Here is a 16,698-nt window from a genome sequence, read left to right as displayed (position 1 = left end):
GGCCGGTACATCGGCCAGCCTCAGTGTCGTTTTTAGGCTCGTCTAGGCAAATTCTGGGCTGATCCCCAAATTACAGCACAGAAAAGAACGGTTAAGGTACGATAAACCAAAGAACAAAGTTTGAAAGGGTCACAGAGAGAGGGCGCACTCGATTTCCCGCCCTTGGGTTATCTTCACGTCTTGTGAACATGGAAGGGCATCTGACTGCATAACTAAATAATAACATCCACAAGTTTCGCAGGAGATCTGTGAAGTTTAGGAGGTAGGAGAACAACGCTTGCGGAGACGTCTACGGGCGAATAGACGTGCAGCTGTTGAGCATCTGAACGCCCAAACGAACCAAGGGGCTACCAACAGTGTCTTCTCAGCTACAGTTCAGCGAACGTTGCTGCGTATGGATCTGGTTTTTGCACCCATACTGACTGATGTAATTCGGCGACAGAGGCTGGAATTTGCAAGCCGGTACCTCAATTGGACGTTCATTGAGTGGCGACAGGTGATCTTCGCAGATTAATCACGTTTTATGCTCTATTGGACAGATGAACGTTGGCGTGTACGGCGTGAAACGCCTGAAAGCAAGGATCCTGCAACAATCGTAAGAAGGATCCAGGCCGGAGTGCATTCCCTGTGTGATTCTGTCATTCTGGAAGGTACAATCGATCAACACAGGTATGAATTTATCCTTGGGGACCATGCCCACTCCTAAACCCAGTTTTTTTCCAGGCACGATGATATCTACCAACAGGACAACGCAACTTGTCACGCACCTCACAGTGTACATGCGTGATTCGAACAGCACCAGGATGAGTTTTCCTTTCTCTCCTGGCCACCAATCTCCCCGAATTTGATTTCGAGACGGATCGTCAACCTAGAAAGCTAGTGCAGGTGTCCACAGCACTGAAGGCTGCGCTCCACATCCGTCGCAGAAACTACTGACTCTCTTCTTGCACGTCTCGTATCGGTCCGCGCTTCAAAATGTGGTTATTCAGGCTTCTGACAGGTGGACACATTACTGTGAGTGGACAGTGATTGCAAGCCTTCACGATGCACCATTTAGACGTTTCGTCACGTAACTGCCCGTTTACAAGGCAGGGCTCTTAGCAGTTTCTCCGTTCCTGGTGGCAGCACCTTAACCTGGACAATTTGCATTGAGAAAACCTGGTGTTCACGATGCAGAACAGGAAATGAAAAGTTTTGGAACTAAACTCGTTCCTCTGTCCTCAGCAGGGCGAGTGCTGCAACCAGTCTTGTGGACTGCATTACAACCAAATATAGGAAGCGAGATTCTGCCGAATTCCTTCACTTTCGCTGCCAATACCGTCGCTGTCCGGTTATCCAGCGACGCTCAACAGATGCTGTTTCGAAAGAAGTATGCCAACTTAGGGAAACGGCCTGGCCATTATCTCTACAGGTTCGAATCCTGCCCCGGGCATGGATGTGTGTGATGTCCTTAGGTTAGTTAGGTTTAAGTGGTTCTAAGTTCTAGGGGACTGATGACCTGAGGCGTTAAGTCCAATAGTGCTCAGAGCCATTTGAACCATTATCTCTACAGATATCATTTGAATGACAAGTCAGGTGATACTGCGGTTTCTTGATGTCGACTGCAAGCTGTAGAAGTACAACATTAATCTTAAGTGGCGGTAGCACTGCAACTCTCACTATCGAATATCTGAGTTCAAATGGTTCAAATGGCTCTGAGCACTATGGGACTTAACTTCTGAGGACATCAGTCCCCTAGAACTTAGAACTACTTAAACCTAACTAACCTAAGGACATCACACACACCCATGCCCGAGGCAGGATTCGAAGCCACACCGGCCTGCCCGAATATCTGAGTTTCAGTGCGGATAAATAGGCGTTTCCTTACTGATTGAGCAAAATGTAGTCACTGGAAATTTGGAAGCTAACCTCACGTCACAACGGAATCCTTAAAGCATTAGCACAACACTAGCTAAGCTTGTAAAGAAAAAGCGAAAAAATCAACGTCATACTGAGACGATTTAGGGAACCTTCGGAACACTTAAATCATGTTCGTCGTACTCATCACTGAAACTCACTTTCACTGTGTGCGAGTCCTGTTCTTAACCACTAAACCAGCTCTCTCGGTACCTGTACTTGCTTCACTTCGATTTCCGAACAAGCATTCATTTATCTGGAAACCATTGGTGAAATATTACCCAGGAACTAATTGACTTTTGAGTTGGCAGATGCAGCGATTGCCATCAACAGAGTAGGATTTCGATGTCTTCAAGCTACTAATGGTCAGTGGATACAGTACTGATTCCTTGGGAATACTTTGGTGGATACGTTTCACCCTTAAGCATCCCTACCCTTTGCCAACTAAATACTATGGATGGGTAATGCTTCCACTGTCAGAATTCAAGCTGGATACTGTGCAGTCGGAAACCGTCGCTTTATCTCCTCAAACAAGTTCAGTGAAGGTGGGGGGCACGTACGGAGCTAATCCGTTTTTAATTACTGGGACGACTACGAGCTTCCTTAACATGTATTGTCCTAAGGCTGCAGAGTTGTCAGCTACAAATAAGGTCCCGACAAGCATAAGATAAATTATATTCATATGCGACTAGAAAACGACGTTAAATAACATGTTCCGGCCTTCTGTTTGATTAATTTTTGTAGGGATACAGTCCATGCAAGTGAGTTTTTAGTAATTAATAAGGAGACGTTTCAATGATAAAGTAGGAAAACGGCCTGAAATAATCTATTAATCAAATGAAACAGAACTGTAATTAATAATTTAAAAGGCAGTGATGGTGTATAAAATGATTACCCCTCGAACGCAGAAAAAGGGATTGGATCAGATATGTAACTTTTGCCGTTAGTGGATTTCACGGATATTGTGGTAGGAAATATTATCGTCACAAAAACTACATTTAATTATTTATTTACTCACCCATACGCATTTACCACCCTGCTCAGTTTCACCAAGGAGATGTATCAAACATTACGTACAAGCGTTGCATTAAACCATCACGTCAACTGAACGCAGAAATACAATACACATATGAGCACTGGTAAATCATGTTTTGAGAGAAGTGAGCGGATAAAATATGTGGCGTGACATACACTAATTTTTCTATCGGAGAGTAAATGGTAACTCCTCGATTAGTTCCCGATAGAGGGAATATATCAACGGGGCTTCGTATAAACTTTAACATCTATAAAATCTAGGATACAAGTGACTAACTAATCTGAAGTAAAACTTGCATTCAGAATACATGAAATACTTAAAATGTAACGAGCACAGAACTCTCCTTGAGAATATAATTTGGTATGAAGCCTTGACATGGACAGAGCCTGAAAAGCGCGCAGCCTGGAATGAAACACAGTCTGGATATGACGTAGGCAGTCTCCCATCAAGTAATCTCAAAGGGAGTCGATAAAGCGCAAGTACCATTGCAGGAGGATCGAGACCAAGTTGCCGAACACAAAATGCCAAACAAACACTTTCGATTAGCAATATGCCAAGCGACAGTGGTCAGGGATGCAGAGGCACCTACAAGGGCCGGACTAAATATGGAAACAGCTAATACACAACATATTACCACACCTAACACGGTTTAGAAAAGCCGTTGTCACTCAGGACAGCTTCCGGTCGTCCCTGAGTGGATAAATAAGATCCTGTATTGTTTTCGAGGGAATGTTACACCATTCTGCCTGCAAAATAGTGGCAAGTTCAGACAACGGTACCCATCTCTCCAAAGTAGACCACAAAGACTCAATTGTATTGAGTTCTGGTGAGTGTGGTGGCCACCAAAGGTGCGACAGTTCTTCCTCGTGCTCACAAAACAAGTCCTGGTCCTGGTCGATGCGAGCTGTGTTAACAGGGGAACTCAGCATCACCTTGTACCAAGGTGGACCATATCAACCAAAATGGTCACATAATTCTTGACAATAATGCGACCTCGCAGAGTATTTATGAGGTCCTTGGAATACCACGATATGGCTAACCTAATCACCACCGAAACCCTGCCACGTTTCACTCTTGGGTCGTAAACTTGGCCAGAAGTTAGAACCAGTGTGGAACAAGATTCATCCGGAATGAGATTTTCACGCTGCAGCGGAGTGTGCGCTGATATGAAACTTCCTGGCAGATTAAAACTGTGTGCCCGACCGAGACTCGAACTCGGGACCTTTGCCTTTCGCGGGCAAGTGCCCCACCAACTGAGCGCCCGGTACTCACAGCTTTACTTCTGCCAGTATCTCGTCTCCTCGTGAGTCGTGCTTCGGTAGCTCAGATGGTAGAGCACTTGCCCGCGAAGGCAAAGGTCCCGAGTTCGAGTCTCGGTCGGGCACAGAGTTTTAATCTGCCAGGAAGTTTCAAGATTCATCCGACCAAATTACTTTCTTCCATCGCTCCATAGTCCAGATTTCATGGTTTCAGGACGACATTTTTTGGTAGAGGCATTTTTGCATCACTAATGAATGGTATGGAATTCGAACTCGCCGTGCAGTTCCCTATTTCTGGTGCTCCTTTTGTGTTTTTTGGCGCTGACAGCGTTTGTGAGTGCGACAATGAGTTCTGCAGCGCCATTTGCAGCTGTGGTTCTCTTATTTTTCGACACAATCCTCTTCAATCATCGACTGTCCTGATCACTCAAGAAATGCTTTCTTCTGTGTTGTGCCTTAGCGGATCATGTTTTTCGGCTTTTATATATGCGGGATAAACCTTCGATACGGTACCGCTTGCAGCACCAAACACCTCGGCTCACTTGGTGACGAGCACCAAATATTTGCCCATATTCGAATTCACTTACCTCCGACAAATAATGCACTTATGACTACACAGTACACTGTTCTGACCACGAGTGACACTTGCAAAATACCGAGGACAATGCACAGGTGCTGTTCCTCGTCAGACACAATAGCGCCGGTTGCAGGCTTGGGTAGCATCTGTATTCATGTTCAAGCGTGAATTTCTCGCGGTTTTACCATATTTTGCAAAAAACAGACGTAATGTCTGCAGGGATACCCCAATCACTTTTTTATGCTATGACATTTATAATCCGTCTTGATTGCAAAGCATTTATTCACGTGACTGGTTTCTGTTCCTGTAGAACCATCTTCAGATCCTCAAATCTCGGTTACAGGAGTAAACCGTCCACATTCAGTTATCTTCACATCCTGCATGAGGAGGTTGCTGAGTGTGGACGGGTTAATCCTGTAACCGAAATTTGCAGATCTGAAGATGGTTCTAGAGGAACCTAAACTGGTCATGAGAATAAATATTTTGCAATCAAGACGGATTATAAGTAACATTGTTTTAGCATACTTTTGTCCAGCCCCTATACATTTACATTTAAATATACAGGGTCAATCAGCAGGAAAGGGACCTGCTTTTAGGAGTGATAGTAATAGTGATTCTGAACAAAAAACTTCATAGCTACTACGCCCAGATTCGAATGGTTTCCGATATAGAACATATTTTATACCACTTTTGCACGTTTATCTTGAAAACTGGAAACTTGAAAAACCCTCCAGTGAAAATGTGTTGCAGTACAATATCAGACTACATTAAATTTCCTACAAGAAAGATCCGACTCGATTCATCTCTAGGACTGTCCCCCTTAGAGCAAGAATTGAAAGGAAAGCGATACACGTTTACGCATGGCGACAAACACTTTGCTAACAACGGTAACTGCATGTAAATGGCACAATAAAAGATGACCAATAGGTCCGTAGCTCGGTTTCGTCACTTATTGGATGTTCCCAGAACTCTTCGCGTCGACTTCCCTGTTGTTTCATTTCTGCTAACGCCAGCCACATAGCAGTCGCAGTCTCAAAGTTGCGAAGCGAAGCTAAACATTGGGGTTAATATCGATAGGGCCGAGCGCCGATTACGTCAGCATTTCCCTTCCGCTCACCATAAAGACCAATCTTGTCATTTTGATTTTTGTTCATTATTTTCAGCAACTGTTTATGAAGATTGCCGATGTGAAGAAATTGCACACTAATTGTATTAATAATTGTTATTTAACGCAATTGATGTGCTATCTCTTCACACTGGAACTCTTGTTATTCCATTCCAACCGCCCCCCCCCCCCCCACACACACACACAGTGCAATCGGACTATCGGACTTCTTCTTTAGTGCCACATGTACGTGTTTCACAGAGTTAAAGAGAAGGATTGGGCGTGATGGAAGATCAAAATGTTGCAAGGCCCCCTCACACAGTGAAAGTAAAATTATGTTCTACTGCAACTTAAAAAGAACAACTTCAAGTATTTACCGAAAACAGAGAAAAATATAATATCGACACTCAATGTTGCATTCTGATGTCGGGCCAGACAATATCGCCGGTAAATATCGATGTTTTGTGGAAAAATATCGATACATCGATATTTTATAAGCAGCCCTAGTCGGAGCCAACGTCTTGCTGCATCAACAATCTCCACATCATCCACTAACTGCTTGCCGCATTGGGACAAAAACACGAAAGTCGGAAGGTGTGAGGCCCGAGCGGTAAGGTGGATGAGAAAGAACAATCCAATAAGTTTTCTGAGCTCCTCTCGGCTACGCAGACATGTGTGAAGTCTTATGTTGTCATGGAGAAAGAGAAGTTCGTTTCCATTATCGTTTCTTCAACCTCTTGAGGGTAGCACAACAGACTTCAGAATTGATCGTTGCACCTTGAAGGAGATCATCAAACAGAATAACCCATTCAGAGTCCCAGAAGACCCCCGCCTTAACTTTTTCTTCGGTGTGGCGCCACTACATAGACTGTCGTTTTCTTTCCGCTTCGAAGTGATGAACCCATGTTTCATAGCCTGTGACGATGTTCGACAAAAAATTGTCACGATGAGCCTCGTAAAGCGCAAGCAATTCCGTACAGATAGTCCTTAGTTGTTCTTTATGGTCTTCTGTTACGCGGGGACGAACTCAGTGGCCACACGCCACTGACTACCCCAGTTGATGGACGATTGTGTCAGCACAGTTACGTAGCGATGTGTTTGATTGTAATCCATCGATCACCTCGAATGAGAGTGTCCTCACGTTCCAACGTTGCAGGCGTCGCAGCTGTTTGCGGCCGGCCTGCACGTGTAAGATCGGACGGATTTGCACGACCTTGTCGCGATGACAGACGTCTCACCCAACGACTCAATGTGCTTTTGTTACCTGCCACGCCTACACTGAAATTCAGCAAGTGCCTATGAATGTCTGCGATTCTCCGGTTTTCCACTAAATGAACTCAGTGCAGCTCTCTGCTTGGAACGCCGCACTTCTGTTACAGACGCCATTTTGAAGGTTAGGTATAGCGCCGTCACCTGTCGGAACGTCATGAAGCTACAGGGACTGAAGCGCGAATATTCAACGGTGTCCCACAACAAAATTTGCATCTTTTCAACCGAAACTGGCCGAAGAAAAAATGAAATGTCTTAGTACTTGAACACCCCTCGTATCTTGTACTACTCTATTACAGCTTCTAATGCCGAAACTAATACAAGATTTCGGGAAATTACTGAATTTTGTTGACATTCATCATGCCTACTGCTGACAAGACCATACACTGGTTAAGGCACGTAAGTAGCGTTCGGGAATGGTAGTAGTGAGACCCCTTCAAAGTATAGAGATTTACGATTTACGCAATTTAGGCTATGTTCTCGAAGGTTCGTTTGGCAACGACGCGGCCGATTTCCTGCCTTTCTTCTGTGCATACCTAGCTCGTGCTCCGTCTGTAACGATCTTGTCATCGATGTAACGTTAAGCACAAGTCTTCCTTCTTGCATGTCTGTAATTTATACTGTATGTCCAACTAAATCCTCCGGTTACATAGGGCAGAGATAAACTGATAAACCTTCCCAGAAATAAAAAACAATTACAACACATATTTCTAGGTAAGACTCGAACATTGATGAATGAGACAGAATGTAGATACTCGTTCGCAGCATATGTGGTGCGCTGTTGTACTCGTAGAAGGAAATAATGAAGGTCATATTAAACCCGAAACCAAGTTCCCATTTGTTTTCTGTTCTTTTGCAGGTACTAGCCCCACGACTTCATTAACGATGAAGGCAGTGTGATTGGATACCAGAATGACATGAACACGCGAGACTATCTGGATATGGCTTGGACGCCTACAAGTAATTGCTGTCGTCGAGTGTGGCGAGCGTTAAGAAAACGACAGCCTGCAACAGGAAACAAGCTGCAGCAGCTATCACAACGCACAAGGACTCCGGTAAGGATAATGAATGCATTCGCTGCTAGCCAGTAGCCTAGAGAAATCAATTCACGAATAATCATTACTCTCGTCCATCAATGAGTTAACCGAGAAACAATCTGATGGACTGTTGCAACTGTTGATGCAGGGGAATCTGTGAGCAATAAACATGCATTTCACAAATTTCAATTAACTGTCATCTAGGTAAACAGATATATTAACCGAGGAAGCATCTTTATCAAACTACAAATACTATTAAGATTTCTAAAGAACCCACATGGGCCGCGCGGGGTAGACGCGTCTACCCAAGATCCGGGCGGCTGCCCCCGTCAGAGGTTCGGGTCCTCCCTCGGGCATAGGTGTGTGTGTTGTTGCTAGCGTAAGTTAGTTTAAGTTAGGCTGAATAGTCTGTAGGCTTAGTGGCCGATGACCTCAGCAGTTTGGTCCCTTAACAATTCACATACATTTGGACACTTTTTTGAACCCACTTGGGACCATTTTTATTTTGTTAATTTCGGTCAAGTTCCATGGGAATATTTGAGTCCAGCCTACTCGGACACACAACAACACATCCCACATTAAAGAAGGGAATCTGGCTTGCAGTAGTGACACTGGCCTTCAGTACACACTTTTTCGCGGATCTGTGATGTTAGCGATGCAAAGTTGTCAAAACAAATGTTCTGTATGGAAACTGATTTTTTTGCAGCTTGCCCTCGTAGACAGGGAATTTTCAGACTACAGACTGCGAAGCAGATGATTGATAAAGAAGTACCAGTGTATGGCAAATATGGAAGCCCATTTCTTCTGCCACTATGCAGGTTAATATGTGCCGCCAGATTTGTCTGAAACTGTGTATTCACGCTTGCCAACAGCCTGACACTAACGCATTGATAAGGAAAGTGTAAGGGATACAAAACATTTTTTGATGTGTCTAATAAACTGTGGAATAAAAGTCGGGTGAGTCTGAAGAAGAGAAATGAATGGTTTCGAGGGATTGTTGAGGCGCAAATCGTTGTCTCGCTTGAGCAAATTGTCTGCCAACAGTATTTCCACAGATTCATTGGCCACTGAATCCTAATGCAACGAAAGCGTGACTTTCCTGTAATTCATGGAATGGCCAGCAGAAATACTATGTTTAGCCACTGCAGATATGTTGTACTGTAGAAGGCGGGTGTATCGCTGACTTTCGGTTCACTCTTTTGATGCAATGCGTGTTGTTTGTCCTATGTACACTACTGGCCATTATAATTGCTACACCAAGAAGAAATGCAGATGATAAACGGGTATTCATTGGACAAGTATATTATACTACAACTGACGTGTGATCGTATTTTCACGCGATTTGGATGCATGGATCATGACAAATCAGTACCCAGAACAACCACCTCTGGCCGTAATAACGGCCTTGGTACGCCTGGGCATTGAGTCAAACAGAGCTTGGATGGCATGTGCAGGTACAGCTGCCCATGCAGTTTCAACACGATACCATAGTTCATCAAGAGTAGTGACTTGCGTATTGTACGGACCAGTTGCTCGGTCACCATTGACCACACGTTTTCAATTGGTGAGAGATCTGGAGAATGTGCTGGCCAGGGCACCAGTCGAATATTATCTGTATCCAGAAAGGCCCGTACAGGACCTGCAACATGCGATGCGGTCGTGCATTATCCTGCTGAAATGTAGGGTTTCGCAGGGATCGAATGAAGTGTAGAGCCACAGGTCGTAACACATCTGAAATGTAATGTCCACTGTTCAAAGTGCCGTCAATGCGGCAAGAGGTGACCGAGACGTGTAACCAATTGCATCCCATACCATCACGCCGGGTGATACGCCAGTATGGCGATGAGAAATACAAGCTTCCAATGTGCGTTCACGACGATGTCACCAAACACGGATGCGACCATCATGATGCTATAAACAGAACCTGGGTTCATTCGAAAAAATGACGTTTTGCCATTCGTGAACCCAGGTTCGTCGTTGAGTGCACCATCGCAGACGCTCCTGTCTGTGATGCAGCGTCAAGGGTAACCGCAGCCATGGTCTCCGAGCTGATAGTCCATGCTGCTGCTAACGTCGTCGAACTGTTCGTGCAGATGGTTGTTGTCCTGTAAACGCCCCCATCTGTTGACTCAGGGATCGAGACGTGGCTGCACGATCCGTTACAGTAATGCGGATAAGATGCCTGTCATCTCGACTGCTAGTGATACGAGGCCGTTGGGATCCACACGGCGTTCCGTAAGACCCTCCTGAACACACCGATTCCATATTCTGCTAACAGTCATTGAATCTCGACCAACGCGAGAAGCAGTGTCGCGAATCGATAAATCGCAATCGCGATATGCAACAATCCGACCTTTATCAAAGTCGGAAACGTGATGGTACGCAATTCTCCTCCTTACACGTGGCATCACAACGTTTCACCAGGCAACGGCGGTCATCTGCTGTTTGTGTATGAGAAATCGGTTGGAAACGTTCCTCATGTCAGCACGTTGTAGGTGTCGCCATCGGCGCCAACCTTATGTGAATGCTCTGAAAAGCTAATCATTGGCATGTCACAACATCTTCTTCCGCTCGGTTAAATTTAGCGTCTGTAGCACGTCATCTTCGTGGTGTAGCAATTTTAATGGCCAGTAGTGTAACTTTTACCACATAAAGTTTTATCGTCTGACGCTATCTTGTCGCTGTATTACCTCTGGTGCATGCACATTCACTCCATATTTCATCATTGTTTAGGTAGCCTTAATTCAGTTAGCGACTCCCCTTGAAGATTGTTGTACGGGGTAACAGCCGAAATATCGGAAGGTGAAATATTGCTGGCTCGGCTGCATTCCCGAAAGACTATTGATTATTTCATCTGCCGAGAAAACTTTAAGAAACACGTGACATGCTGATAATGCACTAAATCTCACGCTTTATCCCTCTGTATTTCATGTGCTTTTGAGCATTACCCGCAGAAGCTACTAAGGTCGTGACAAACTGTGTGCCTACATCAAGGCAAATTTCAGTGTTCCACAATATTTTTCTGCAGACAGCAGAAGAGGTAAACTGTACAAGGAGTGGAAACTGCTTGATCCGAATCGCTGTCATCATTTTCCGTCTTTCCGTCCAGGTACCCTTTTTACCGCAATTCATATCCGCTTTCAAGAGGCGAGAGATTCTAAGTAGACCAGTAGTAATTTCCTCACATCAGAAAAATTGTTTCGTGAAAACGGTGAACTCAATTAACTTCAATCAGGAATATCGTGGCGGACTTGCAAGTAAACCAGGCGACGTCTAGGAGAAGCGTCGCCCCAAGCGCTCTTAGCGTATGAGACACGTAGCAGAGAACCAGAAACCGGTAAGTCTGCACGGATTTCTCTCGAAAGGTCGCACCATTTCTTGGCAACTGGAACCCGACGCTGGAGACGCAAGGTCGACCTTAATTACCGGATGAGTTATGCGGCCAACTCTCAGCAGGACAGCAGAGTCCAGATTGGGAAAGTTAATCACTGACTGACATGCCAGCGGACAGTGGAGGTTCGCTAGTTTCCTAATCCACGGCCACGCTCCCGCATCCGGTGACCTGCATGACTCCCTGTAGCATCACTTCACAAACCTAGTCATCCCTTCAAATGCAAGCCAGTACTATACGTCGTAACAGTGCAAGACAATCGTCAGCGACTGTCCTATCACACAAGATGCAGTCGTATTCTTCGATGAAGGTTTGCAAATTATAACGAGAGAAGAATTTACTTACTATGGTAAGCACCAGGTAAAAACGATATTTTCGGTAAAACACTTTTTGATCATTACTTCAGTGCATGGCAGACGACCCAGGCAAAAATTTTAAGATCACTTGTCACATCATAGATTTGTTACATGTGATCAAATTCGCAAGATGGTGAGAACTATTTGCAAGCTAGAGCTGCGAATGTGAGAGGTATTTCACTGATGATGGCGCAATCACTGAAGTTATCAGCTGCCTCTCAGCCATGTTACTTATTGCTGCCGGTCGGTGTGGCCGAGCAGTTCTAGGCGCTACAGTCTGGAACCGTGCGACCGCTACGGTCGCAGGTTCGAATCCTGCCTCGGGCATGGATATGTGTGATGTCCTTAGGTTACTTAGGTTTAAGTAGTTCTAAGTTCTAGGGGACTGAGGACCTCCGCAATCCCATAGTGCTCAGAGCCATTTGAACCAACTTATTGCTATATTCAAATGGTACTGGACTGATTTTACAGGGTGTACAACTTTGCTTCCGCCGTTTGCCGATAGATGGCGACAACGGTAAATAGAGTTCGAAAGAAACAGATGGCAGATGTCAGCGTGGACCTCGGTCAACATAACCTCATTCAAACGCTAATCAATTTGTGTTTGCATCATAAAGCTGTCCTTGATTGAAAATGTCAGTTTACGAGCCAAATTCTCGTCATTTGCAGGAAGTATTACTGTTTTGTTTCAATATGAAGAAAGCAACAGCTGAGTCTCATCGAATGCTCTAAAGTACGTATGGTAAGGACGCTATTAGTGAAAGAACGTGTCGTGAGTGGTTTCAACGCTTCAAGAACGGTGGCTTTAACGTCGTAGACCGGCATAGCGGTGGAAGAGAGAATATTTTCGAAGATGGAGAACTGGAGACATTGTTGAGTGAAGACTCGCGTCAAACGCAAGAAGAATTGGCACGATTAGTGGGAGTGACACAGCTCGCCATTTCAAAAAGTCTCAAGGCTATGGGCGTGATTCAGAAAGAAGGAATTTGGGTGCTGAAACCAAGAGACGTTGAACGGCGTTTGTGTGTTTGTGAACAGTTGCTTCAGAGGCAAAAACGGAAGGGATTTCTGCATCGCACTGTGACCAGGGGCGAAAAATGGGTTCATTACGATAACCCTAAACGCAAATAATCATGCGGATATCCCGACCATGCTTCCAAGTCGACGGCCAAATCGAATATTCACGCCTTCAAGATCATGCTCTGCATTTGGTGGGACCAGCTCGGTGTCGTGTACTATGAGGTGTTAAAACGAAGTGAAACAGTCACAGTTTCTCGTTATCGAACGCAATTAAGCAGAGCATTAAAAGACAAACGGCCGCAATACAGCGAGAGGCACGATAAAGTTATTTTGCAGCACGACAACGCTCGACCCCACGTTGAAAAAGAGGTCAAAACGTACTTGGAAACTTTAAAACGGGAAGTCCTACCCCATGCGCCGTATTCTCCAGACAATGCTCCCTCTGATTGACACCTGTGTATATCAGTGGCGCATGGCCTGGCTGACTAACATTTCCGATCTCATGAAGAAGTCACAAATTGGATCGCTTCTAGCGATGATCAATTTTTTCGACGCAGGATTCGTACACAGCCCGAAAGTTGGGAGAAAGTAGTGACCAGCGATGGAAAATGTTTTGAATGATACTTGTGTAACCAATTTGTTTCATTAAAGCCTCAAATGTTTGGGAGAAAACGGCGGAAGCAAAGTCGTACACCTTGTAGTATCATCGGTTTCCGAAAAGAATATACTATCAAATGTGTATACGAAAGATCCTTAGCAGAAGAAGGTACAGGCACATCTGCTAAGGCATCCAGAAGTAGTTAGCTTGGCGCTACCTGAACGAGTAGGGGGGAAAAATATTAGAGGCAGCACATTACTAGAAAAAGCAAAACAGATTACAGAGTTTGTTGGTTGTAGTAGTTACGTAGAGACTATAAGTTTAGCACAAAGCAGGGAAAGGTGGAGAAGGCCATTAAACCAGTTTGAACACTGATGGTTTCAGACCCCTGTGTTTCAGGATCTATTGACGCTTACATTCCTGCATTCCACCCGGTTTTTTCAGGGAGTTTTTGTGCCTCATCTCGATTATTCAGGTACCTAAATATGAATCGTAGTAGAACTTTAACATCGAAATAAGCAATACAGTTGAGAGGAAAATATATTCAGCATAATAAAACAGAAAACATAGGCACCATTACCACTCTCACTTACCACTGAGCGACACCACATGCTTTTGAAACGACGTCCCCAGTGCTTCGCCACAAGGACTCCCAAACCGAGCTCTGTTATCCATAAGAATGTTCAGTAAGTTTCACCTTTATCTGAGCTGTCATAAGGAGAGTAGTATTTTGTACACTAGAGCGAAACTAATCTTTAAAAGAGCATTAACGATTTTTTAAATGAGATATGTCGTGGGAGATGAAATTAATTACACTTGGTTATGTTACTGTTTCAAGAGGAATAGTTACTGGAATTTCAGCAGTTACTGTCTAACCGAAACATGAATTTTCAAAGGAAAAGCATTTATAATAATACCATTCAAAGCAGATCATCGTGCTAATCTAGAATTCCATCAGTGTCATACAGCTCAAGATTTTAGGAAATATGTAAGTGTCAATTATTAGAAACTCTTCAGTAAACTGAGTTCCTGCGTACCTGAAATAACGAAAAAGAACTGAATCCTCATTCAGATTTGACAAGAATTTATTTTAAATACAAGGAAAGCCTTGAACAACGGGAACAAACTCCGTGATGAAGTCCAGGAGACAAACGCAGTGTTGCCTTGGACGGAGGTATGGAAGGGGTTTGAGCACATCGTTATCCCGATCGTACATGTCGTTTTATGAAACCGGAATGTATTCCTCTCCTTGGTGTACCTTCATATTTTTCCACTCAAGATTCCAGCCCTCACACTATGTTCAATAGGAAGCGCCGAGTAGAATCTTGGTGCTCATGTGTTGCAGTCATAGACACTGACGCAATGTTACGGAGATGTATAGATTTCTCACACTGATTAATCCATTAGTTCAGTTTAAATTTGAATTACTTGAATAGTTATATTCTTTTCATAAATCTTAGATTTCTCTGGTCGTAAGGATATTCGGCTTAATGCTTGTTACAAAGTGACTCATCAGCTCAGCAGGTAAGACTAATGCATCAACAGATCTTCGTTTGACGTTACAGATACCAACCTGTTGTATACTCGAGCTCATCACGGATTGCTTAATGTTGCTTAAGGTTTCCCTTTGTTTCAAATAAATCCTGGTAAATTTTGGATAATGGTTGAAATACGTCGGAACAAACGATCGTATGCTTCCAAAATGTTCCGTTCTGTGTCACTGGTGTAAATCTTGTTTTCCACATAGATTACATAATTTTCAACTTAGTAATTACAGTACTATAAAACTTTTTATCAGAAAATTGAAGTTTGCTTACACTACTAATTACTCTTCTAACAACTTGCACATAATTAATTTGTTAGACTCAATGTGACTTCCAGAAAATTGACTATGTGATATTAACAATAATACTTTTGTTTTCAGATCGCATGGATACCAGAGAGAAGAATTCTCGTGCAACCTGGTGAATGCTGAAGTTTACAAGCGGACTTCAATCACAGCGACCTACGCAGGCTCTGTTCGCAAATATACAGCTTCCCTTTAACAAACATTCTTATTTTGAACACAAGCCTGTGATAATATTTTTAATATGTAATACTTTCATTTATTTAGTATCAACACAGTGCAAAACTGGATATATTTTTTGGTGATACTTAACCAAAAGCGCCTTATGTATGTTACTTGTGACACACTGTTTAGTTAACTGAAGGCTAAATAAATTAAGGAAACATAAACTGACTAAATTCACACGTCTCATATATATGTTCCGTGGATAAACTTTAATTCAGATACTTAACCATAAGCGCCTTATGTGTGTTACTTGTGACACAATGTTTAGTTAATTGAAGGCTAAAGAAATTAAGGAAAGATAAACTGACTGAATTCACAGATAACCTGGAAGAAAATTCATCACTTCTGCAACGATACTAACATTACTTTTTGAACAACAGGCATGGAACTTGTTCACACAGTGCAACCGGAGAACAAATTTGTATTGTAATATCCATGCAGGAAGATTTGGATTTTGAGTCAACGATTTTTACAGTAATGTAAGTGTACTCGATATGAGACACCAGATGACCAAGTTTTTAATTCGAATGAACAGAACCCTTCATTCCCTTAATACAGGCCAGGGGTTATTTGTATAGGAGATATAAAATTACCCCTGTAAATATCATGTCAACAGAAGTCTTTCTTCGACCTGTTAGTAGCGTCACATGTCAGTAGATGTAGCATTTGTATAACCATGGTGATCGTGTGTTTATTGTAGTATTTCATTAGTGTCGCCACAAAGCTTACTAGTTAAATAACACAGAAGGTGGCCACCGAACTTAACCTCTCCATCTGGACGGTGGATCGAAATACGCCGTGTGTTACTGAGGTGAAATTATAGTCTTCAGCGCACGTGAGGATTTTATGACAGCTGTATGTGTATATTTCCAATTTCAAAGTCCACCTATCGGATTATATCGGATTCAGTCAAAAATACTTATTATAAATAATTGCTGAAAACGTTTACTTTATATACCTTCGTGTACGTCAATAGAACGCACCTATTATACACCTTAAACTGAAACAGCAGCTGCAGCTTGGCCAGGCATGGAATGTTTCTCTACCGATGTCTATTTCCCATTCACGTGAACTATGTCAGTT

At 43.4% G+C, this 16,698-nt stretch overlaps 1 long non-coding RNA gene across 2 annotated transcripts in view; it reads left to right on the top strand.

The window, feature by feature from the left end:
• Positions 1-15,727, top strand: part of LOC126484531 (uncharacterized) — a 488,984-nt gene extending 473,257 nt beyond the window's left edge. For both annotated transcript variants that reach the window (XR_007587869.1, XR_007587870.1), the window contains 2 exons: positions 8,002-8,197; positions 15,469-15,727. This is a non-coding gene — a long non-coding RNA (uncharacterized LOC126484531). The remainder of the gene's footprint in view (positions 1-8,001; positions 8,198-15,468) is intronic.
• The last annotated feature ends 971 nt before the right edge of the window (positions 15,728-16,698 follow it).

This window comes from Schistocerca serialis, chromosome 6 (assembly GCF_023864345.2).
Source record: "Schistocerca serialis cubense isolate TAMUIC-IGC-003099 chromosome 6, iqSchSeri2.2, whole genome shotgun sequence".
NCBI classification, from domain to species: Eukaryota; Metazoa; Arthropoda; class Insecta; order Orthoptera; family Acrididae; genus Schistocerca; species Schistocerca serialis.
This window is presented reverse-complemented; position numbering and strand designations above follow the sequence as displayed.